Source organism: Phoxinus phoxinus (assembly GCF_949152265.1).
Source record: "Phoxinus phoxinus genome assembly, chromosome: 19".
In the NCBI taxonomy this organism is placed as follows: domain Eukaryota; kingdom Metazoa; phylum Chordata; class Actinopteri; order Cypriniformes; family Leuciscidae; genus Phoxinus; species Phoxinus phoxinus.
Window position 1 is genome coordinate 26,540,102 of NC_136894.1, and position 24,118 is coordinate 26,564,219.

Consider the following 24,118-nt stretch of genomic DNA (forward strand, 5'->3'; position numbering starts at 1 on the left):
ATCCTTTATCTTTACTCAAAGTAGTAAAAATGACAGACAATCTGCATTGATAGACAGTTTTAGGTAATAGTGGCCCACAGCTGTTTAGCAGAAGTATTTCAGTAAGACAGTAATAACGTGAGTTATCCGGTTAGCCAGAAACGTACTCAATTTAAAACATAAAACTACGTATTTTGAACACCCGGTAGAACACATCAATCACGTCACGGTAGATATACATCAATAATTATTCGTACATACAGGTTGTGATTCTGAGGAGCAAACTGGTCCAAATAAACTAGGCACTGACCCATTGTTCACGAGCAAGCGTTCTGCGAACTCCGAGATTTGAGAAGCAGTCGTCAGTAAAATGACGTGCTTGAAGGCGTGTTCGCGGCCAGACAACGTACAACATAGGTGGGCATTATGCAAATGTATCTTCTAGTGATGTAGACCCGTAAAGCAGATTCGAAACAAAAACGACTCTTATAGGCGTTCAGAGTCGATTATTTCTTGATGCAATCTGTATTGTAAAAAGCGTAATATAAATAAAGGTGACTTGACATGAGTTGACTTGTGGGAGACAATACGTTTATTTATCGTGCAATTTCGACATTACAACTTTGCAGAAAGTTTACATTCACAAACAGCAATATTATTACACACTGCATGAAAGGGAAAGGGGAAAAGGGAACCATAATTGGGGCACTTTAAATTTTGTTGATTTTCACTGTAAAAAATTCTAACCTCCCCAACTCAAAATTGTCTAGTAACTGGTCACATCCAAATTTTTCAATTGGCCCAAATGAAATTGATCAAATTAATTAAATTAAATTAAATTAAATTTGCAGAATTTCACTTGGGCCAATTGAAATATGTAGATGTGACCAGTCACTAGAAAATTGAGTTGTTGAGGTTAGACATTTTTTACAGTGTAGTGTACCTTTAAACATCTTTTGTTGGATTTTTCTAATGTGGGCCTCAATTCAAACAGGCTATACATGCAATGCAGGAGAATCTGACATTGCATAACAGAGGCTAACATTCAAACTTTAAAGGTTTATCTTGATGGCTTTTATGCCTCTATTTTATAGTTAAATGTTGTACAAATGCTGAACATTGCTTGAGGGACTTTACATGGTATATCGTTTTAATTAGTCAGTGCTCTTATGGGGTAACAAAGAACTTTCTGATGGACCGATAGGATCTAAACCAATTAAATCCTGTGTGCCTGAGAGGCCAGTCCACTTCTGTATATCTCAGATCATTAACAGCTTTAATTAGGGCTGTTTCAGTGCTATGATGATGTTGATGATCTCAGATCTTCAACAGAGACTACATTTATATTATTTATTTAAAGGAACACTCCACTTTTTTTGGAAACAGGCTCATTTTCCAACTCCTCTAGGAGATAAATAGTTGAGTTTTACCATTTTTGAATCCTTTCAGCCGATCTCCGGGTATGGCGGTAGCACTTTTAGCTTAGCTTAGCATAGATCATTGAATCTGATTAGACCGTTAGCATCTCTCTCAAAAAAAAAAGACCAAAGAGTTTCAATATTTTTCCTATTTAAAAAACTGGCCTCTTCTGTAGTTACATAGAAAGACCGACAGAAAATGAAAAGTTGCGATTTTCTATGCACAATGATATTACGTAACGCCTGAAAATAGTCCCCAGCTAGGTAACTTCCAACGTGACCAGCACTAAGTTTGTAATATCTATGCTAAGCTATGCTAAAATATACTCTACTGCTAAAAGTGCTACCTCCAGACCTGGAGATCGGCTGAATGGATTCGAAAACGGTAAAACTGTTTAACTCTAGGGGAGTTGGAAAAAAAACCTATTTCCCAAAAAAGTGGAGTGTACCTTTAATAGAGAATAAAAGTCTGAATTAAACGTATGGCTGTTTCTTCAACTACACTGATGTTTTTATTATAATTTTTATTATATAGCACTTAAAATATGAAAAGCCATCACAAAATGTAATTATTACATTTGTAAAAAATAAATAAATTATATATATATATATATATACCGGTATATATAATAAATATTAATCTGTATGCAATATACACAATATTTGTGGAATCATTTCCACTGCAACAAACAATTGTCACTAAATAAGTTTTATTGAAATTAATCCATGAGAGTGTAAAAAGAGTGTTTTAAGAGATTACTTTCTTCAGTTGCACAGGGACAAAAGTGTTCTGTTAAAGAAAAACCTTCTATTTTCTTAGTAATTTTTCTTAAAAGGGATGTAAGATTGGCCCATAATTGCTGAGTGTCAAATTATGTACAAATATTTCTTTAAAAGCATGTAAAGTAGCTTCCTCTAATTGGGGATGATACCACAGAAAGGCTCATTTGCATAATTCAAAAGAGCTTGGTTTCTAAACAGCTTTATATAGCTAACGGAAGCTGTAAACATGTTACGTTTTAATTAATTTGGATTTGAGGGTCGGGGTCTATCTGGGTCTGCTCACAACTAAGAAAAACGCTACATTTAAGCACTAGGGATTTGAGCATTAATTTCACTTCAGATTTAATTTCACTCACATCACATAGACAGATACTTATGGGTTAGTGGGTTAAATTACAAAACATGCAAAAACAAAAATAGAAAAAGTTTCAAGTATAGTATTAAAACAGTTATTGTGGATTTTCTGCAAGTATTTTACTATATTTTATATTAATATTATTCAATATTCATCTGTTGTAGTACCTGTTTAAAAAAAAACAAAAAATATATATTCTGTATATATATATATATATATATATATATATATATATATATATATATATGTGTGTGTGTGTGTGTGTGTGTGTCTGTATATATGTATCTATCTATATATATTTATATATATACAGACACATATTAGGGCTTCAAGATATTGAAGAAAAATGCGATATGCAATAAATTTGTCAAAAATAACACTTCTAGATTATCAATAATGAATCAATGTACTCGAAAAAGAAACATCTGAAAGGAATAGCTGCATGAGGTGAAGCTGAAGAGTAAATGAACACCAGTAAATTGAAGCCCATTTTATATAATGTCCTATATACAATGTAAACGTAACATTACAACTTGTATCTGCACAAAAAGACGAAAATGCAAGTGAACTTGAGTTATGTGCTTGTCTGAATGTGTACCCCCCGTTGTGGATGCGCTCATCCAGTTACGACGCGCTGAAACTCGGGCAACATTCTATTACAATATGCTCTCATTATAACGTTATGTACAGTATATGGCAGATTGGCGATGCACATCTTGTACTTAACTGTTTTTTCATGATCGAAGTGATTCCAGTCAATTGCATACACTCTTGAATACTCTTGAGTGTACCATACTTCACGACCACTAATAAGTATGTTCTGTAATCTGTATAGTATGAATGTGTGGAGCATGAATCTAATCTAGACATAATAAATTCGCCATGTTGTCATTATCATGTGATCTACCAGCGTCAGGCACAAATCCACTCCCGTTTCCTCATGGGATGGTAAAGTGTCCATCGTGGGCACACTTGAGAATCTTGCCAAAAAAAAGTAGGTCATCCGGACCCTTTTAGACTACTCGAATTTACAGCACTCATAAAATTCTACTTCTTTTGTCACAGACAGTTTTTCGCCTACTATATAGTAGGGAAGTATGCGATTTTGGATGCAGCCATAGCTTCACCTTATTTCACGAGTATGGACTGCATGCTGTCCTAACGCTAACCAATCAGACATCAGGTACCGCCCCAAAATGCAGCAATAACCAATCAGGAAACAGAAATACACTTTTTAAAGTCACGTCGATCGCCATTCGTCGCTGTCACATTCAAGTACTCATGCACATCCCCAATATGGTTTAAAATGTCTAGCAGTGATTGTATGTCATACAATATATATATAAATATATTCTTAGTACCATATTCAAGTATTTTGTTTTCTGGTAAATCATTAAAACAAGAAAGAAATCACCCGCTAAGCTTGTTTTCAGAAAATATATCTTGAGAGTGCATTTGGTCTTGTAGCACCCGCACACTTTAAGAATATAATTTTTTGCCGTGGCTGCACTGTACCGTCAATCATGTTGACAAATCTTAGCAAAATCCATCTGGCTCTGGTGTCTTTATCAAGCATCTGAGTGTAACTCACATCATCAGGGAACTAGAGCTTGCGGTTTCCTGTTCCGAAGGCAGAAGGTGGAGATATCTAAGCATGGCAATAAACTTCACAGGGAAGGAATCACAGGGTGTGACCCTCAAGCCCGGACTGAGATGCCATCTTAAAGTCTGGCCCGAATGAGATTTGTGCAAATAGCACAGGAAGTAAAGCCCCCTGAGGACAGCTCAAGGTTAAAAGCCCACATAAGGGCGTAGCGGCGTAGAAGAAATACATCTGCAAAACACAGAATTAAAAAAAGTCCTTTTTAATGAGCCATTAAAGCAAATAATCCTCCACATACACATAACATTTTCTGATTTAAAAACCATAACTGAGCAACCTTTAAGCAGCACAGCATTATTTGGGAAGCAAAACTGCACAAGTCTTGTTTTCATAGAACGCATCTTGAATGAAGTTTATTTCTTTCATACCGTAGGCAAATGTTTCTTAAACCTCACTCAATTTGGTTAGGTTTAAGCTCACAACAAGAGAACCATTATTTGCCAATGTGGTATAACACATAATTCATTCAAGTATGTTCCCTGAAAACTAGTTTTAATGCATTACTCAATTTTGCTTCTCATTTTATCTTGTTTTGAGGAGGTTTAGATCTTTATGGGAAAACATTATAAAACATAAATGCACTAAAACGATCTTTCCTTTTCTACCTCCTCTCCAAAAGTGGTTTGTAACGTTCACGAAAGTCTTTAATGAGGCTCTAAAAGTCTCTTTCTTCACTTTCTCCACGTTCGCAGGGAAACGGGTCTCATCTTTTCTGGGTTGCTTAGGCAAAACTGTGAAAATTTATTCTGAATGCTATTTAAAACACGAAATAAAATCCCATAGAGCTAGAGGCTGGCGCTCAGACAGACGTGCATCTGCCGACAGCGTTGCCGTGCTTCTTCACTTCAAAGAAACAGATTTCCCAACCGAAAAAAAGGCCACAGGGATGATTTACCGTACCGAAGATCCCATAAAAAACCTTGTGCATCACATCCATACAAAGTTTCCTATTCCTGAGCCCAAATCAGGGGGCGAGGGCTTGTTTAATGGTGTCACCTGCAAATAGGTTGAAGCTATCAGCTTTTCCCTTTGCTCCTATAAACATAAAACGGTTTTGGTGCATTGGGATCACCTATTAAACCTTCAACACACACACACACACACACAAGTTCTCTCATCAGCAGAGAAATGACAGCCCTTTCATCTCACATCCCCATAATCCGCTCTCATTAGTGGCACTGAGCGAAAGTAGAGGGCGGACATGCACGCGGATGAAGGAGAAGCGTCGATGCTTGTGAAACGGTGAACCGTGGCCGTACAAAAAACAAAACCCTCCCTTCTCCGCTGTCGCACACACCAGGGACCCTCCGTGTCTGCATACAGCCAGAGACACACACTAATTAAAGCCAACCTCGCAAGAGCCCTGGTGAGATTTGCAGTTCTTCCTTATCTCCCGCTCCTCCGGTCTGCCTCCGAAGACGTGTTAAAGAAACAAACAAACATTATGTGGGAATATAACCGGCGAACGCAAGAGCGGGCTTCTCTCGAGGCAGCTTCGACGTACATGCGTCTCCGAGTCCCTCGTAATAATGCAGTGCTAAGCTCTCGCACTGTGCTTTTTCAACCCTGACAAGGCTGGAATGATATGACACAGTCGAGTGCCAAGAATGTTGAGGATAAACCTCAGAGTGCCAATGAAAAAAGATGGGGCGTTTTTATGCCATGGCATAAAGGTGAAGGTGACATCTTGTTTCCTGATGGAGATAAGCAGGGTTGAAAATGTCATCATAAAATTAAATATAAAATTATATTTTTTCAGTCTGTCAAAGCTAACACTTGCATATTAAATAGACACTAGCTTTGGGGTCGGTAAGAATTTGTAATGTTTTCGATGGAAGGCTGCATTCATTTATTGTATTTAACATAGCGCTTTAAAACATTATTAAGTAAATAAATAAAATAAAATGTATTTTCATGATTTTTATCACAACTTATTATCTATTGTCAAATCAACTTAAATAAAGAATGTGGTTCAAATAATATAATATTTTGAGTTTCTATTGAACGAATCTTCAAAAAATGTATTTCAATGAACTCAATTTTAAGGCAACCAGGTAACTTTTATAGAAATAATTTTTTACAGTGCATTTTTTATATATTTGAATTGTATTTATCATTATTATGGTTGCATTTTTCTTCCTACATATGGATCAAAATCTTAGCTTTATCCTGATCCTATTCCTATTGTGTAAAACTGAAGCTGAACTGAATTGGAAATGTTTGTATTCAGGTTTATAAGTTGTCAGTTTAAAACACACATATTCATGGTAAGTACTTTTCTAACGCGGTATAAGTGGTTCTTTATACAGAAATAACCTAGAACCTATCATCTCTGCCCGCATAAAAACATGCAGATCAGCTTATTGTACAACTCGTTTTCTATAAACAGGATCATGCAGAGGGAACTCCTTGAGAAAAGCTGAAATAAACGTACAACTAAAACCAAATGGCAAAAGCCCAGCTCAGATGACGACTGTTCTCATATCGATTCTGATCAATGTCGCCTCTCGCTTCTTTTGCCCAGATAAGACTGGTTTGGCAAGCACACAGTACGACACAACTGTGAATCAGTCGAAACCACGTCTACGCTGAATGATCACACCGGGAGCCCTCAAATCATCACCACTTCTCTTGCCATTTTCTACTCGCTGTGCGAGGCATTTGATTGGTTTGACAGGGCTATGAAAGCATGTTGCCTTGGTTTCCAGAGTGTGTTTGTCATTCTGCCTGTAATAGCTAAATTTTAGAGGGAGCTTTGCAGACAGTCACATTACCTGCACCTTTTAGCTGTGAAGATGCCGGGATTGTTGACCAAACAAATGGATTTGTGATGCCAGACCGGTTTTAATCAACATGGGTCGCCGGTAAAAATAGATAATAATAATAATTATGGAAGCTGATGGATGTTAATGGTGTTTGATGTGAATTTATATTGGGTACATCCACAAAGTTCCTTGCGGAAACATCCTTTAAAACAAACGAGTCTCCTTGCTCTTAACATACGGTAATTACCCTGCATCGCACGTCCTACCACCATCTTTGCCACAGAGATCAGCGTGGAAAATCGAGTCAGGTGAGCAGCCAACCGCGATCAAGTAAATTGAAGATGAAGCAAATGAATTCTCAATCAGTTGTGCCATAGTTATAGGGAAACAGCTTAATGAGGATTTAAAAGGGATTCCTCCTGCTGTTCCAAAGAGGTGGGGAAGGAAAACCTGGGCGTAGCGCCATAACAAATATCCATGATGGAATGCACACTGGGCTTCAAACCACATCTGAGCAGGTTTTCCTTTGTTAAAATTAAACATTTTGGGACTAATTGGGACTAAAAACATTTTTTTTTTTTTCTGTGCAGGACTAACATACAGAACAGCAACCAAATCTATCAGAGAGGAGGCTTCTTCCATCTAGTCACATTCATGCTAAGAAGTTTCAGCCATTTGCAGGCCAATGGAATGAAAAATGCCTAAAAACAGTGTTGACGAAAGTTGCTTTTTTTAAAAGTAATATGTTTCTATATTACTTTACCCCCTAAAAAGTAACTAATTTGTTCCTTAGTTACTTTTATGGATAGTAATATGTTATGTTACTTTTCATTACTTTTTCTCACCTGGCTGATGCTCTATTTTTTTGCAAGGATTTAATGCAGTAATGCGCTCAACTAAATACTTACAACACACATGCAACATAATTGTGCAGAATTCAATGGGATTTTTCCCAAATAAATGCTTTTCTTTTGTATTTACTAAGAATCCTGAAATAAAATGTTATCACAGTTTCCACAAAAATATTAAGCAGTACAACTGTCAGTACAACTATTCAACATTGATAATAATAATAATAAAAAATCTTGAGCAGCAAATCCATATATTAGAATGATTTATGAAGGATCATGTGACACTGCAGACTGGAGTAATGATGCTGAAAATTCAGCTTTGCCATCACAGAAATAAAATAGATTTTGAAATATATTCAAATAGAAAACAGTAATTTTGAATTGTCATGATATTTCACAATATTACTGTTTTTATTGCATTGCCTTGCTGAGCATAAAATACTTCTCTCAAAAACATATTATACATACTGTGTATATTTGATCAAATAAATGCATATAGGCAAAAATAAGAGACTTCTTCCAAAAACATTAAAAGTCTGTCTTGACAACTTGAATATCTTTTAATTCTACTTCCTTATATACAAAATTGAATTGCAACTCTGAATAATGACCTGTGATTTTTAAGGTTTTTTCATACATATCAATCAGGGGAATGTCATGGTCACATCTCCTCAAGCACAGCCAGCAGGAGCGAGCAGGGAGCAGCTGTGGATATCATGCAGGACAGGAGCCGATAGTGAATAAACCACCAGCTGATAAACTGAGCAGAGGAAGTGCGTACGACTGCTGTGGCAACAGGATACAGACGGAACAAACTTCAGTGACCTTGCTTCTATTGACCAGAAAATGGGCTTAGGCTGTGGACTGTGAAGCAGATAATATTGGACAAGCCAGGCTACTGTAAACAGCGGGAAATATCCATCCGTATGTCTTGATCTCACAATGCGGCTATGACGGCTGCTCACTTGGCCACTTTTAGGGATTTGTGCAATTCAGTGTATATACACACACACGTACACAACCGTTAAAAAATTTGTGGTAAGCTCTTTTTTTTATTTTTTATGAAAGGGGTGGTATAATGCCCATTTCACAAGATGTAAAAAAAGTCTCTGATGTCCCCAGAGTGTGTATGTGAAGTTTTAGCACAAAATACCCCAGAGATATTTGTATATAGCATGTTAAAGTTGAGGGTGAGCAAAAACGCACCGTTTTTGTGTGTCCCTTTAAATGCAAATGAGCTGCTGCTCCCGGCACAGGGGGCGGAGCTACAACAGCTTGTGTCCTTTTACCTCACACACACGCACGCACTGAAAATTTAAAAAACTTTTAGCCTTTTATGTTCAAACCGGAGTCAGAGAATGATGGAGAGACTCAAGAAGAAGTGACAACATGTAGAAGCAACAGGACATTTCTGAATGGTTGATGAATTTATGTAGCTGATGTGTCTATCTTCTAGTCATCATTGATAAGCATATTCTGTCATAATCTATCTACCCCGGGGGCGGGGTTTCTTTATATGTTTCTTTATAAAAAAAATATGTTTCTTTAGCATTGCAAATCAGCATATTAGAAGGATTTCTGAAGGATCATGTGACACTGAAGACTGGAGTAATGATGCTGAAAATTCAGCTTTTTATTACAGGAATAAACTACATTTAAAAATATTCAAATAGAAAACAGGCATTTTAAATTGTTATATATATATATATATATATTTTTTTTTTTTTGAACGGTATTACTTTTTAACTGGATTTTTGTTCAAAAAAAATGTAGCCTTGGTGAGCAGGAGAGACTTCTTTCATAAACATTTTTTAAAAATCTTACCGACCCAAACGTTTATTACTCACTGCTTTTTACCAGAATTTCAATTTAAGCCTCAAGTCCATAACAAAATGCCTTTTTTCACATCATTATTTAAAATATTGACATTTCTTCAATTCAATCACATACTGTTGGTCTGAATTAAACGTATATTTCAAGGCAGTGAAAAGTGACCAATCGCTTAAAATGCACTTGGCATCAGTTTCAGATTTAATTCTGCCAGGTCAGCTGAAGTGTAATCTCTCACTTAAAATCAGTGACAGCACTTGAAGAGTTCGCTAACAGATACATATCGTCTTCCAGGTGCCAGTCTTCTTATCACTCTTAAAGGCTTTCTATAAAACACCACGTCTCCTGCGGGAGCTACAAGGCCAAGGGCAATTTTACGGTATCTCTCGCCGAGGATCTCTGCTGATGTAGAGGTTACTTTTTCTCTCTTGCTAGCGCTATCTTCCCTCACTCCACTACATTAGCGTGCTACTGCGCTAATGCCGCAAGGACAATCTCCAAATTGAGCCCGGCAAAAACGTTTGACAGATAACACTTTTTAAAAAAAGTAGAGGGAGAGAGTTTGAAAAAATGAACCCTCTCAAACCAGCCGACACTAACTCAGCTAAAAATAAGCATTATGGTAACGCGGTGACGGAAAATGCAAATGAAGCCGCTAATGAAATTTGGCTGCTCATTTCTTGGCAAGGTTTGGAATTAAAAAGAGTTAAGACAGAGGGAGAAGAGGAGATAGAAATGTTCAAAAATAATGAAAGAAAATGACAAAGGGAGGAAGGTAGAGGAAGCAGGCGAAGAGTTATTGAGCCGTGAACAACAGAGACGTACTCAAAAGAAAATGAGGCTATTTATTAAGAAATAGAAACATGAAACCAGAGGATCCATCAGTTACCTGGGAGCTCTGTTGGAGAGTCTGCACAGTTGGTGCCGTAATTGCCAGTGTTTGCTATTGCATACTACCATACTGTATAACTGCATACTATGTACTATATACTTCAAATCAAAATATATAGTAGCCTATACAAAGGGTCAGATTTACGAACAGCTCGCGCCAGCACAAACTCTCTTTTTGCCATAAAAAACTACTATCAGGATTTACGCAGTGAAAAATTTGCGCTGAAAAGGCGAGAACCGCTATTTTTGAGTTTCCCTTTTAGACGCAAAATTATGGGAGTATTTAAATGAATCACGCTAAGGTTTATGCTAGTCAATTTACTGGTGTTTGTTTACCACCCAGAAAAAAAACGTGTTAAACCAGACGCTAATTTGCGCTGCTCTTGGTAGATTGCGTTGGTCATTATGGAAATGATCCGGCTGTGTCTGTGTTCTTTCATTTGCACGTCGTCAGTAGATCACGCGCAGAACTTTCCTCTCCCATCGGCACTTTTATGGGATTACGCTCTCATGCTAATTTGCCCTGTTTAGTCAATCTAGCCCATAAAGCGCAATACTATACCCCACAATGCAATGCTCTCAACTTCACCTTCCCATTTCCAGTGTGACAAATGAAAGTAATATCTCTTTCTTGACTCATTATTTGATCAGGCTGCCAAATGTGAAGATTTTTTATATAAAATTATATCAAAATGCAAAATAATTCCAATAACTGAATGCGACTCACATACAACATAATGAAAACGAGTGACAATAAACTACACGAACCACTAAAAGGCAATGTTATTGTGGAATAACGCACTTATTTTTTAATAACTAGGCAGTATACATTATATACTGTGCAGTATTTAATTAAAAAAGTATTTCATTCCAAACACAATCATCCATTAAGTCTTTCCATTATCCAGAAAGAAAACAGATGACAAAAGAGTTGATAGAGAGTGACAGAAAACACCCCCGAAATATTTTAAAATCATGTTTGTTCCAGGGTTTGTTCCTAAATGAGCAGCTCTAAGTAACATGACAGATTTCATTCAAAGGAATATTTACATATTGCTCAACTGAGACAACACCGCCTGGGGAGATGATGTGTCGTGATCACCATAAATGCCTCTGTTAACCTATTAAAAGGAACGTTCCGGGTTCACAACCAGTTACATTGACAGCATCTATGACAAGGAAAATGATTTGGACTTTTTCGTCCCTCGGTTGTTTTAAAAAAAAAGCAACAACTGATAGTGTACAGCCTATAAAACTTTAATATTAAACATGTTAAAACAAAACTAGCATGCTTAACTTTGGCTATACAAAGTTATATCCATTTTTACTTCCCCGTGTAAAAAAGAAATACACTTTATCATATATTTTCTTAAGTAGTTTTATTTTACTTTATTCTCCATAAAGATTATTATGGACTTCAAAAATATAATTCAAAAGAATATAATTAAGTGCAAATTGAACATACTGTTTTCGGACACTCAATTGCATGTTATTTGCAATTAAATGAAAATGTGTTCTAGTTTAAATTTATTTCAAATGCAATTTGTTGAACTTAAGAGTGCTTTTAACATACTTAAGTAGAAGTGCATTTTTATATGTAATATCATAATTACTTCAATTACCTTTGAAATATGGTTAAAGTGTACTGCCGGATTTACTGACAAACATATATGGAAAACTAAAATGTAATGTCATTTCTCATAATAATATTGAAATTTAGTAGATTTAAATTATATTTACTGTACATTAAATATTGAATAACACCACAGATATAAAAAGTACTTTAAATGTGTTTTAGTATGTTTAATGTACACTTATTTTGATGTGTTGATGAGTTAAGATTATTCAATTATAATGATTCAAAATATACTTTAAAGAAAAAAATTAACTCGTTCACAAAACAGACAGCCAATGAGGTTCATTCTCGTGTTACGCAGCACTTCAGCAAGAACCAATGAGGTTCATTCTCGTGTTACGCAGCACGTTTGAGCTTCTGCAAGAACCAATGAACATGCTTGAGCTTACATTTACCACAGCTGATGTGTGTGCTGATGAATGTTTATATGTGAATAAAAGCCTAAATTCAATCTGTTCATCATATAAAGCAATCGTGTCTCTTCAAAAAATGATGACTAAACCTCTCTATTCATATGTCTATTCATACAGTGTATAGTTCACATATAAACAAATATCAGACTGCAAAGTTTAGGGTTCATATAAACAGAACTGGAAATTGGAAAATAGAATCTGAAATTATATTGGATTCATTTAAAGGAAATTAGTGCATTTATACATTCCTGCTGAAGCATGAGACTAAATCACTTTCTGTGATAATCAAGATTATAAAACAAATGCTGTCAATAGAGCTTAACTTGTATCAGAATGTCTTGTCATTCAGTTTTGCCGCAGATTATTGACATAAAAGAGTTAGTGATGCAGTTCTTGACATAAAAGAGGTCACTCTCATTATGCTTCCCCATGATGAGGACAATTAAGTTGCTATTGTTTTTGGCATCACTTTAATCACTGGATGGATGATGCATTTTATTTACTTAAATGAGAGTTAGTAAGGACACAGCACAGCATGCTGGACAATAGCATTCATTATCTGTCCTTCTGCAGAGCATGCCGCTGTCGTCTGTTGGCATACGGTGCCAGCCATGTTGTCTGACTGCGTTGGTCTTGCCAGCTTCACAGACACCGAGGCAGCGCCTGCCATACCGAAAAAGGCACTTCAAATTGGCTCTTTGATGCACTGAGACAGAAAAGTAGAGGAAGGGGGAGTGCAACAACGCTGGAGTGAGTTTTGGAATGGAGAGACGTTACAAGAAACATGAGAGAGGAAGAGAGTTTTCACTAGGGATGTGCAAAACTACACATTTTCAAACTGGACTAGTCAAATGTGGAACTGTTTCCATCTGCAATATTGCACACAGACTAACATTTGAAAGATAGCACAGAACACAACCATTTAAAAGTGTAACAGACAGATGTTCTTCATAATTGACCATCCCTACTTTCCACAAAATTACATGGACTGAGGAAGGAACGCATATATTCACGTTTAGGTTTGATGAGAAGATGAGATAGTGACAGGAACAGACAAAGACGGTAATTTGGACAGACAGCTCTCTCAGTATCTCCCTCAAAGACGTGAGGAATCTGAACGCAGCAACAACTACCACATTTCCATGCAGATCACTCTCCTGGAAACATGCAAATGCACATGCAAAAACACACCGAGTGCACGTTCAGTGATTCCTCAAACATTTATGGAATTATTCTATATGCCAGTGCATTAGCCGTTACGAGATTATAGCAAACAGACGCCCTCTGGTTAAAGCTATAATCATCACTGAACACTGGGCCACACTCTGGGTTTTTTAATACTTTGCTCAAGGCATAATAGAGAAGACTTTAAAACGTCAAAACCACAAAAGATGAGTCTCACTGCACTAGTTCGGATTCATTGGAATATGTTTAATTTTGCGTATTGAATAATGGTTTGTACAATGATCTAGGATTTACTTTGGGCTCTAATTCAATAAAAATGCATTTTATTTTACGTATTTCAGAGTGAAATAGGATATTCCTCAGTGAAAAGTCTTAAACATGTTTAAATATTACAAAAAATAAATTTTTCTTTGTATTAATTCGTTTTATAACAGACACATTCGTTTAGAAAGCATAGGTGCATTTAGATTTTGATTATGAGAAATAAAGTTACAACTTTGAGATATAAAGTCGAATTGTAATAGCTACAATTGTGAAATTATAAAACAAATTTAAATAGTTTCAATTTTCACAAATTTGTAATTATTGTTTTTTACCAAATTAAAATAATAAATAAAGTTAGAGCTGTGAGATATTAAGTAAAATGGTAAGAAATAAAGTATCGCTGCAGTTGTGAGATTGAAAAAAATAAACACAAAATGCAATTTCAGTTTAGGATTGCAATAATTATTTAGATTGATATTATTATTTTTCCCTAATTATTTATGAGAAATAAAGTTACAACTGACATATTAAGTCAAATTGTGAGAAATAATGTTACAATTGTGAAATATTTGTGAAATACTTAAAATATTTCCAAGTAATTTCAAGAAATAAAGTTGCATTTTCACAAATTATTTTATTATTTTGACCTAATTTACATGACAAAGTTGCAACTGTGATATTAAGTCAAATTGTGAGAAATAAAGTTTTTAAAAAAGCGAACAATGCAATTTGTGATTGCGATTATTGCGATTTTGTGATTGTTATTATTACTTTTTCCCTAATTAATTACGGTAAATAAAATTGCACCTGAGGTATTAGCCTAAGTCAAATTGTACAAAATAATGTTAAAATTCTGAAATATAAAACACAAATGAATGCCAATTTCAAGAAATAAAGTAGTGAGAAAACTGTGAAACATCCCCCTGCGCAAAGTTACCTCCAGATGACGTAGTTTCAACGGTGTGCTTGTCCGTCGGTATCAGGAGGGTGCAGACTGTGACGCCAGACAACGTCATATAATATAAAAAAATATTATATATTAATCATGTAAATTTCCTGCACCTGTCATAGACGTCCAAATGACGTCCAGAAAATTACCCATTTCAAAGGTCAAATGTTGAATGTCAATATGACGTCCAAGTTGGGTCATGGTTGGACGTCCAAATTGTGGACCTAGTTTGGACGTTGAATAGATGTCCAGAATTGGTCATGGACCGACGGACCCAATATAGACATATGTCAATTTCCTGCACCTGTCTCAGACGTCTACATGGCATCACAGTCTGCACCTTCAGGGAACCAAAATCTGACTTCCAAACATGACGTAGAAAAGACCTCATTTGGAGGTAACTTTGCAAACCTAGATCATGTCAATTTCCTGCACCTGTCTTAGACGTCCACATAACATCCAGAAAATGACCTATTCCGGCGTTCAAATATTGAACATTATATTGACGTCCAGGTGGGGTCATGGTTAGATGTCCAAATAGCAGACCTAGATTGCACGTTGCATAAAGGTCAAAAATTGGTCTTGGACCGACTGACGCAATATAGACATGATCTGCCTGTCCAATAGACGTCTGATGTTTAGTGGGATAAAACCACTATTTGAAATTACAAGTAAAATCTCAATTATGAAAAATAAAATAACACTTCCTATTTAATAGTAAACAGGTTTTCAAGTAGGCTACAGTGAATCCGTTTGTTCTTGGATTGCAATTGTAACTGTCAGTCACACAGAAGTCCACAAGTCCACATATAATTCCTGCCAAAATGCAGATGCCGTGAATCTCTCGTTCATGTTCCGAGTGATTTAGTATCAGTACTTCTGTTCTCTCATATGCGGTGCTATCTACCTCTCTCTTGTTCTTTCTCTCAGACATTCTCAAATACTGTCACCTTCTTACTCCTTTTCCCATCCACTGTTATCTTTCTTTAATTTTTCCCATCCATTGCTTCTCCTAAGCTGCCTTTCCTTTCCTGACGATCAAGGAAAAGAAATGGGGCCGAATTATAGCCTGAGATAACAGGAACTGTGCATGTAGCTTGTGTAAGTGTGTGTGTCTGTGTAAGCCATGTAAAAGCACCATCCTCGAGTCACACTCATGTACACATGAAATCATCTGGGAACTCTCACATAAGAAAATATAACGTGGTCAGAATGTATTTCAATCACAAGGCACATAATGACAAGTTTTACCACGCCGTCGAACATGAAACTGGGTCAGCCATCAAGGAGGACACGAGCCAAAGCTGAACAGATTTTTACATTATGTAAATGGTGCGTCTAGTTGAGACCACCAGCATTAATATAAATAGCTTGGTTTGCGTGGCACTTACCAAAAAACACAAATCATACATGCGGTCGGACAATCATCAGCCATACGGTCCCCGTCTTTGCTCCTCTCTCGGTTTCTGTCACAAATACTTTATCCGTTATCCTCTGTGTTCTCTAGATCTATCTGTCCGCCTCACTCAAATCCTCTCACAAACATACCCTGAACCACGGATGCTCCGTTTTCACAGGCAATCCATTCAGAGCAAAAAAAACAAAAAAACAGGAAGACTTTAAACTGATAAAATACCGTTTTTCAAAGCAAGAACACAAGAAATGCGGTGGATCAGAGAAAAAACTCAACCAACACATGAGGTGCTATTTTATATATATGCTATTTTTTGTTTTGTATTTGTATATAAACCAAAAATTCTCTATATTAGCAGTATGTCATTGTGAGTGTGAACATACTCAGAAATCCGTGATGCTTTGGGCCAGACTGATGCTCTGCTGGTGCTGGATGTCCACCAGAAAACCAGAGCAGAAATTCATCAGTATGTCAGTGTTTGGAAGATGACGGACAGTATACAGCCAGTTGTCCATAATACAAACAAAACACAAATTATAGCAAATAAATAACAGCACTCACTTACAACAAATATACACTCAAGTGTATTTTGCCAAGTACTGAAGATATTTCCACTTTAGTGATAGCAAAGCAGAGAGAAACAACAATAGGAAAGAAGGGTGACCGATATCAGGAAATTCTGTAAGCTATAGACTTGAACTGGTCAGGTTGTGTGATGACCATCACTGCTAATACACACATGCACTCGTGCAATAAATACGAGAGGTCAACGGAAGAAGAAGAAGAAGAGCAAGGGTTTGTGGGTAATAAAGGGCCAACAATCTCCGAGCACGGACATTATGTCTAATGCAGCGTGCCAACATTCTCCTTCCTTCTTCTCCTGTCAGCTCAAACAGATCAAACTAAAACTCTCAATGAAAGCATGAATTTAACCTCTTAATTGTCCCTGATTGCTTTTTTAGTGCCTTTTTTCCCTCTTGCATATTTTAGTAATCATCATAAATTAGGTATCATATGAAAGCTTAAACACTCAAAATTCATCCTCTGGAAACCATTTTGAAATTGGACATTGTGTTACCATGGAAACGATACTTTACATCCTTTTAGTGGGCCCCTCCCCCTAGTGGAGAGTGCCATGTTTCATATTACAACATTTATTTTAACCATGTTAGACTCAAAACTTTTTTAATCTTGACAAAAGGCATATCGTCGGAAAGGCCTGAGACTCAATGATCTAAATTTGGTGACTAAAATGTATTAATTTGTTACAAGAGAACGCATGCAAAAAACAAATTCAATGGAATCTGGGTGTCGCCCAGTGGATATTTTGTGTATTACGCCAAACTAAAATCTCATTCAAAGTTTCAACTTTAAATTTGGAACACAAATTGGTTAGACATGTGGCTTTGATTTTATAACAATTTGAGAGTAAAATTATTTTGAAATATATATAAAATAAAAATGCTTACAGTACATTTGCATTACGGTAAACTTTAACAATTTTCTTTTTGAAGGTCTTTCTCTTCAGCAATAATCTATCTTCTTTAAAAAGAGACCAACATTAGGTCTGTATTCAATGAATTACAAACGTTTAAGTTTGGATAGTGCATTTTCACATCTATGCTCAAAAAGTTTAATTAAACAAAATTATTCTGGAAAAAGGATGTTCACCATTGTCCATTGACCGCTAATTTCACTGCAAAATATATTTCAATCCAATGATACAACGTGTAAGTTCCACTCTAAAACAAAATATTTTGTTATTGAACCATGTTCATAACCATTTCTTGCTCTCAAATACAGCAGAATGGTGAAACAAAGGCTAGGTTTAAAAAAAGAAAAAACAGTTCAAAGGTTTGTTCTCAGTCAGAGAATGTTTCTAATTGCTATTTTCTGCCATCCGAGTCTTGGAAAGAAAAGAAATGCACACAGAACCAGAGCAGCAGGGCAGGTTTCCACTGACACCGGTGCCAGAAGATCGCCACGGCACAAGACTCTGTCAAGCTCCGGCTGTAAAGAGCAGCAGGTGTCTCACTGAAGGGCTGAAGGGGCATCGCTAGATTTCCATCACACCAGATGTGAGCGATGACTGAGAGTATAAAGGTGAAACCAGAGGGCAAACAGCGTGATAACACAGCTCACTGTCTGTAGCTCTCTGCGCATTCATTCAATAGAGCACAACATAACCCTTTCATCATTAATACGGATTAGTTTAACATGATTTTGAGAATGGATTTGTTATGGTTTAAATATCTATGATAATTAGGGTTGCAGTCTATATTAGTTTTCCTGTGGGATTAGAGAGAATTGCATGTGTAGGGATGATGCACTGGTAAAATACTGTAAATAAATAATATATCTATGAAGAAAATGTTCATCAATCTAAATATGAAAAAAAAAAAAATCCTTAGCATACTTGAGTCTGCCAGCAAGTGGAAGAGGAATAAAGTCTCATAAACAACGGCTGTGAGAAATCAATGTTGGGTCGCCTGTATGGCCCATAGCGCTGGAATCATTGACATTATAGAGTGTCCTGTTGTTTTCTAGTTAATGCTGCATGAACGTGCTTGTGTGCGTATTCGAAAATACATTTGTCACATAGGTTCATCATAACATATCTACTCAATAAAACAACACTGATTGAATCATTTTTGTCATTTGCATTCACCCCTATAATTGTGAATCATCATATAATCAGAAATACAGCCAACTGCATCAATGTTTAAAATTAATTGTTGTTTTGAATATTAACCGAATTTGTAATTGTTGGTTGTTTCTAAATTTTCTGCATTCGCTCTGTTGGAAACCTAGAACAACAAACATTAGGCGGATATCATTGTGTGTGAAGAAGCCGTCGTAAGTTGGCTCTGAACTCAAGCTTGGCCGGAAGTATCAATCGACCCGTCTGGATTTCCAGGGGCATTCATGGCAAATGTTTCCCTCTTAAAAAAAAACAAGAAACCCAAGCTAGAAAAGCAACACTGGCATCTGGGATGTCTGTGCACTTGCTGCGAGTGGATACCATTAGGCTGTGTGTCAATCAGAATGCCACAAAACCCACCCATCAATTATGTGAACTTGACTTGAGATTGCGCCGTAAACGTTACGTAACCCTGTTCAAATGTTGGGGATAATAAATTGCTAAAAGCATTACTAAAGCATGCACTGAAAGGTTTGTCTTGATACAAACCAGACCTCTAAACCCCCGTTCACACGTCACACACTTCCAGCAACAAAGTGACCTGAACTCATGCGATCTGACAACGAACAACATCTTTGGCTGCATCCGAATATGCATACTACCGTACTCTACTATATAATAGGGTGAAAAATAGTATGTGAAAGATTAGTATGTCCGAATTCACAGTATTCATAAAACAGAAGGCGAAAAGTACCTGTACTATCCCACTGGACACTTTACTATCCCATGAGGCCACAGGAGAGTATTTATGAATGACATTGAAGCGTTGCAAATGATGCTGGTAAGTCACATGACAATGACTTCATGACAAATGAAGTACATCTGATTTACATTCATACTATAGACTGTACAATTATAGTGGTTGCAAAGTAATTACTTATTCAAAAGTACCTAGTACCAACTCAGAGAATGTGGATGTCATTTTCATAAAGAGTTTGTCATGCATTTGGGCAGCGAGGCTACCAGGAACACTCCACTTTTTTTGTGTTACCGTTTTCAAATCCATTCAGCCGATCTCCGGGTCTGGCAGTAGCACTTTTAGCATAGCTTAGCTTAGATCATTGAATCGGATTAGACCATTAGCATCTCTCTCAAAAAAAATTACCAAAGAGTTCCGATATTTTTCCTATTTAAAACTTGACTCTTCTGTAGTTACATAGAAAGACTGAAATGAAAATGAAAAGTTGCGATTTTGTAGGCCAATATGACTAGGGACTAATGGCGCTTTTCCATCACCAGTACCAGCTCAACTCGACTCGGCTCGGCTCGCTTTTCGCTCTGTTTTCCATTGCAGATAGTACCTCCACAATAGTACCTGGTCGTCATAGCGACGCGACACACACCCGCTACCCACACACACAGGACAATGGAGGAAATCGGGTGTATGCTGTTTTACATAATATTAGTAATGGGTGTATCACCCAATCTCAGGCCAAACTATTTAAAAATGTCGGGATTATTCAGGATACTCCGTCTGGCGCGTGCAATGATGACGCAGTGAATAGTGACGATTCTCTCTGACCAATCAGCAGTCTGCCATGTTTCACGTCACATTTTAGTATCGCCTCAGATCGTTCAGAACCTCGCCGAAGGTAATACGAAAAAAAGTATCTGGAAGCAGGTACCGGTACAACTTTTACACAGTGGAAAACCAAACAAAGGCGAGTCGAGTCGAGGCGAGCTTGTACTGTGTAGTGGAAAGGGCCATAAAACTCTGATTCCTGCGTAATAATCAAGGAACTGTGCTGCCGTACCAGCAGGCACAATGATATTACGCAGCACCTGAAAATAGTCCCCAGCTCGGTAACTTCCCACGTGACCGGCACTAAGTTTGTAAATATCATTGCGCTGCTGGTACGGCAGCACAGTGTTTGTTACAGCAGGATTAATTCTGATTGGCTGCCAATGATTTTATCGTTCATCAGCTGGATAAAATCATTCTGAAAGTGATTCCAACAATAGCATTTCTTTGTGCTGTTATCGTTTTTTGATATTGAGAACAATTTTTTTTGACTATATCTTTATCGTTATCTTTTTTGCTCTCTTTATTGGTCCTTGGTGTGAACGGGCCTTAAGTCTGGCTTTCAATTAGAATTACAACATTCATTTCTACTATAAAGCAGCTCTCCAGTTTGTTCATGTTTCTACTCGCATCTGACTTTGACAGTGAACAGAAGAAATAAACCGGAGGAGATTTCCACGTCAAAGAAGGTGGAGCCTCAGAGCCACACCTATTATGTAATCACTACGGACCAATGGCTGTTCAAAGGTGTTTAGCAGCTGGAGCAAATTATTCGGGAAAGTTCGCTTTGGCAAGCTGATTCAAATTCCTGAAACAAACTCCAAACAAACTTCGTTTTGGCCTGATTTAGTACAAAATGACGTCACACCAGTTCATTTTTCAATTTCGCTTGAATTATATCAGGGTCTTTAGGTGTGCAGACAGTGACCCACAACCTGATACAGCTGGATACCGCAGCAGAGAAGAAACATAAAAACCAACACCACAACAACTATTTATGTATTCGCTGGAAATGTGAACAGCTTACGTTTATAAGCAGTTTAATGTTTGAGGACTGATTTCAGTTGAATCACTCTAACTCCAACAAAAACACAAACAGTCGCTCACAACATCTGCGTTCGTGAATCTTTGTAAGGAGTAGTAGCTCAAAATGATTGATAATCATAGTCACAAAAATATGTAGCCGACTAGTACTGTACAAAGGGCCTTTATTAGGGCAGTGCAACCTGTGCTACCGTACTGGGCCCCGCACTCGATGGAGGCCCCGCGGTGAACGGAAGTTACTGGTCGCGATCGAACGGACCAAGGGGGATGCTTAGACAGCCCTAATTGTACATAGTTATTTTACACAGTGTATCAGTTGAGGGGCGTTCTGATTCATTTATTTAAAAAATTGAAAAAATAGTACAATTATTTTCTAAAGATTTCTAAACACGCCCAATCACGAGGCGTTTACCGTGGATTTCCGTCTTCACATTGCCACAGAAATCAACGTCATGCGATGATAGCACACATGCAAGATGTCTTGTAAAGAGCGCTTTATCTGGAAAACATCTGTTGTGTACATAAACATCTGATAAACATCTTTTAAAAAGCAGTTTTACAAACATTCTAAACCATAAACATCTTATAGAGATTTTCTAAATGTCTATAGGCCTATAACGACAGGAAACGTCTTAGAGACGCACATCAAATAGACGTCTCTGAGATGTATGTGTGCTATCGAATAAAGTGAAATCACTAACTCAAATATAGCTAATCAAACACTCAAATAGTAGGCTAGCTACACCCACCTGATTTGCAAATTTATTTATAATCATGATTTGTTAAAACGATAAATTATTAGCTACATAGGAATCAAATCCATACATGCTTAAAAATTCAGTTAGCATAAATTCTTAAGGTTTTTAATATTCGAGGATTATGTTATACACCCCGATAAGCTCTCACACAATTCAAACGCGATAACGATTTTACGCAATTTTTCTGCGGTCTACGGGCATCTAACGGAGTTGACTTAGATGATCATGAACCGGTTTCACCAGACTCGGATATTAGACAAACTTACAATTTGGTAATTTAATAATCATATAAACGGAACGATCTCGCATTAAGCTCGGCATGTATCAGTGTATCTGCACTGAACTAACGTGAGCTCAAAGTTTCTCGGAGATTGAACATGCAAAACCCGGTAACATTATAATAGCAATACAATATCATATAATAATATATTGCAGAAGAGCGCAATATATAATTTGGGTTATGAAATTATGCAACATCGCCCGAAATTTCGCTGATCTATCGAGTGTGACGAACTCCGGTGGGCTTTAAAGCAGCTTCCCTGTGTCATGTTTGATATAGAAGTGCTCCGTTATAGAACACGAGCACAAAAAGAAGAAATAAAGCAATAGACGCTTTAACAGGATCTCTAACCTATATATGACAACACCAAACTCTAAAGATGCTTCATGTGCAAACGGCGTCCTGTGAAGCACATTATAAGGTTCATATAACGGGAGATGGGTGGCTTCCGCGGTCGCCAGGGCAAAGTCATCATTTAAATGAGTGAGCATGCATCAGCAGACTTATTTACCTTACAGAATGATCTCAATCCACTGGCGAATGTGTCTCCCCCAAAAAATCAGCTCGTGAATCCCTTCTCCGGCCCCAAGTCCCTCCGTCCACTCTTATCCAAGTCTGGCAAACGTTGAGCAAGAGTCTGACAGCAGCGGAACCCTCCGTGAAGTCTCCGGTTGCACGAGCGAACGAGCGAACGAGTGGGCGGGACTCTAGCGGTTCAGTTTCTACACCATCGGTAATTATTTGAGGATTCTGGCGCATCTATTGCGGATGACGGGCAGTAATGCTTGCCTAGAGATAGACATCAAGAGAGTCATATGTGTGATTTAAGGTTCATGTTCCTGCGCCAATGGTTTGACCTGCATTGCTGTCTCATCCCTATATGATTTGGATGGGCTCTTGTAATATTTCAACTTAATAATATATATATATAGGCCTATATAATTTTTTTTTAAAATAAATAAATAAATAATAATAAATTCTGAATACCCCACAACATTGAAGGCATAGACAGCCTTTTACCTCAAATCTCATTTCCCACATCATGCATTAAAAGTCTATAGCCTAACAGTCTATAACAACATTACATAATAAAAAAAATAAAATAAAAAATATATAGTAAATTGTCATATTTATTTTTAAGCTGAAGTTTAATATTTGCACAGAAGAACAGTTATACTCTTGTATTAGGGTCTGCATTTAGGTTATATCATGACTTATTGCCACCAGCCTGCCACCATCAGGAGCCCTTTTGCAATGACTTCCAAAAAAATCCATATGCCAATTTGAATAATATTACTGCACTTATTAATCCATATTTGTGTATTTGCCAATTTATTTATTTTTCAACTGTTGAGCACAAAAGTTATCCCTCTCAATAAATATTGCACAATGGCCTATAAAATAATGATATTATTTG

The 24,118-nt window shown here is 36.9% G+C and overlaps 1 protein-coding gene and 1 long non-coding RNA gene across 5 annotated transcripts in view; one reads left to right on the forward strand and one right to left on the reverse strand.

Annotated features, from left to right (window-relative positions):
* jupb (junction plakoglobin b) overlaps positions 1-23,567 on the reverse strand; it is a 64,485-nt gene extending 40,918 nt beyond the window's left edge. Inside the window, exon 1 of one of the 4 annotated variants that reach the window (XR_013795004.1) lies at positions 23,213-23,438. The gene's annotated coding sequence lies outside the window, so the exon portion shown is untranslated. Of the gene's footprint in view, positions 1-16,373; positions 16,459-23,212 lie in introns of those variants that run through there. The other 3 variants (XM_079590116.1, XM_079590117.1, XM_079590118.1) reach the window with 3 other exon arrangements.
* The window catches only part of LOC306986670, a 392,716-nt gene continuing 377,664 nt past the window's right edge, over positions 9,067-24,118 (forward strand). Inside the window, exon 1 of the long non-coding RNA XR_013795008.1 lies at positions 9,067-9,114. This is a non-coding gene — a long non-coding RNA (uncharacterized lncRNA). The remainder of the gene's footprint in view (positions 9,115-24,118) is intronic.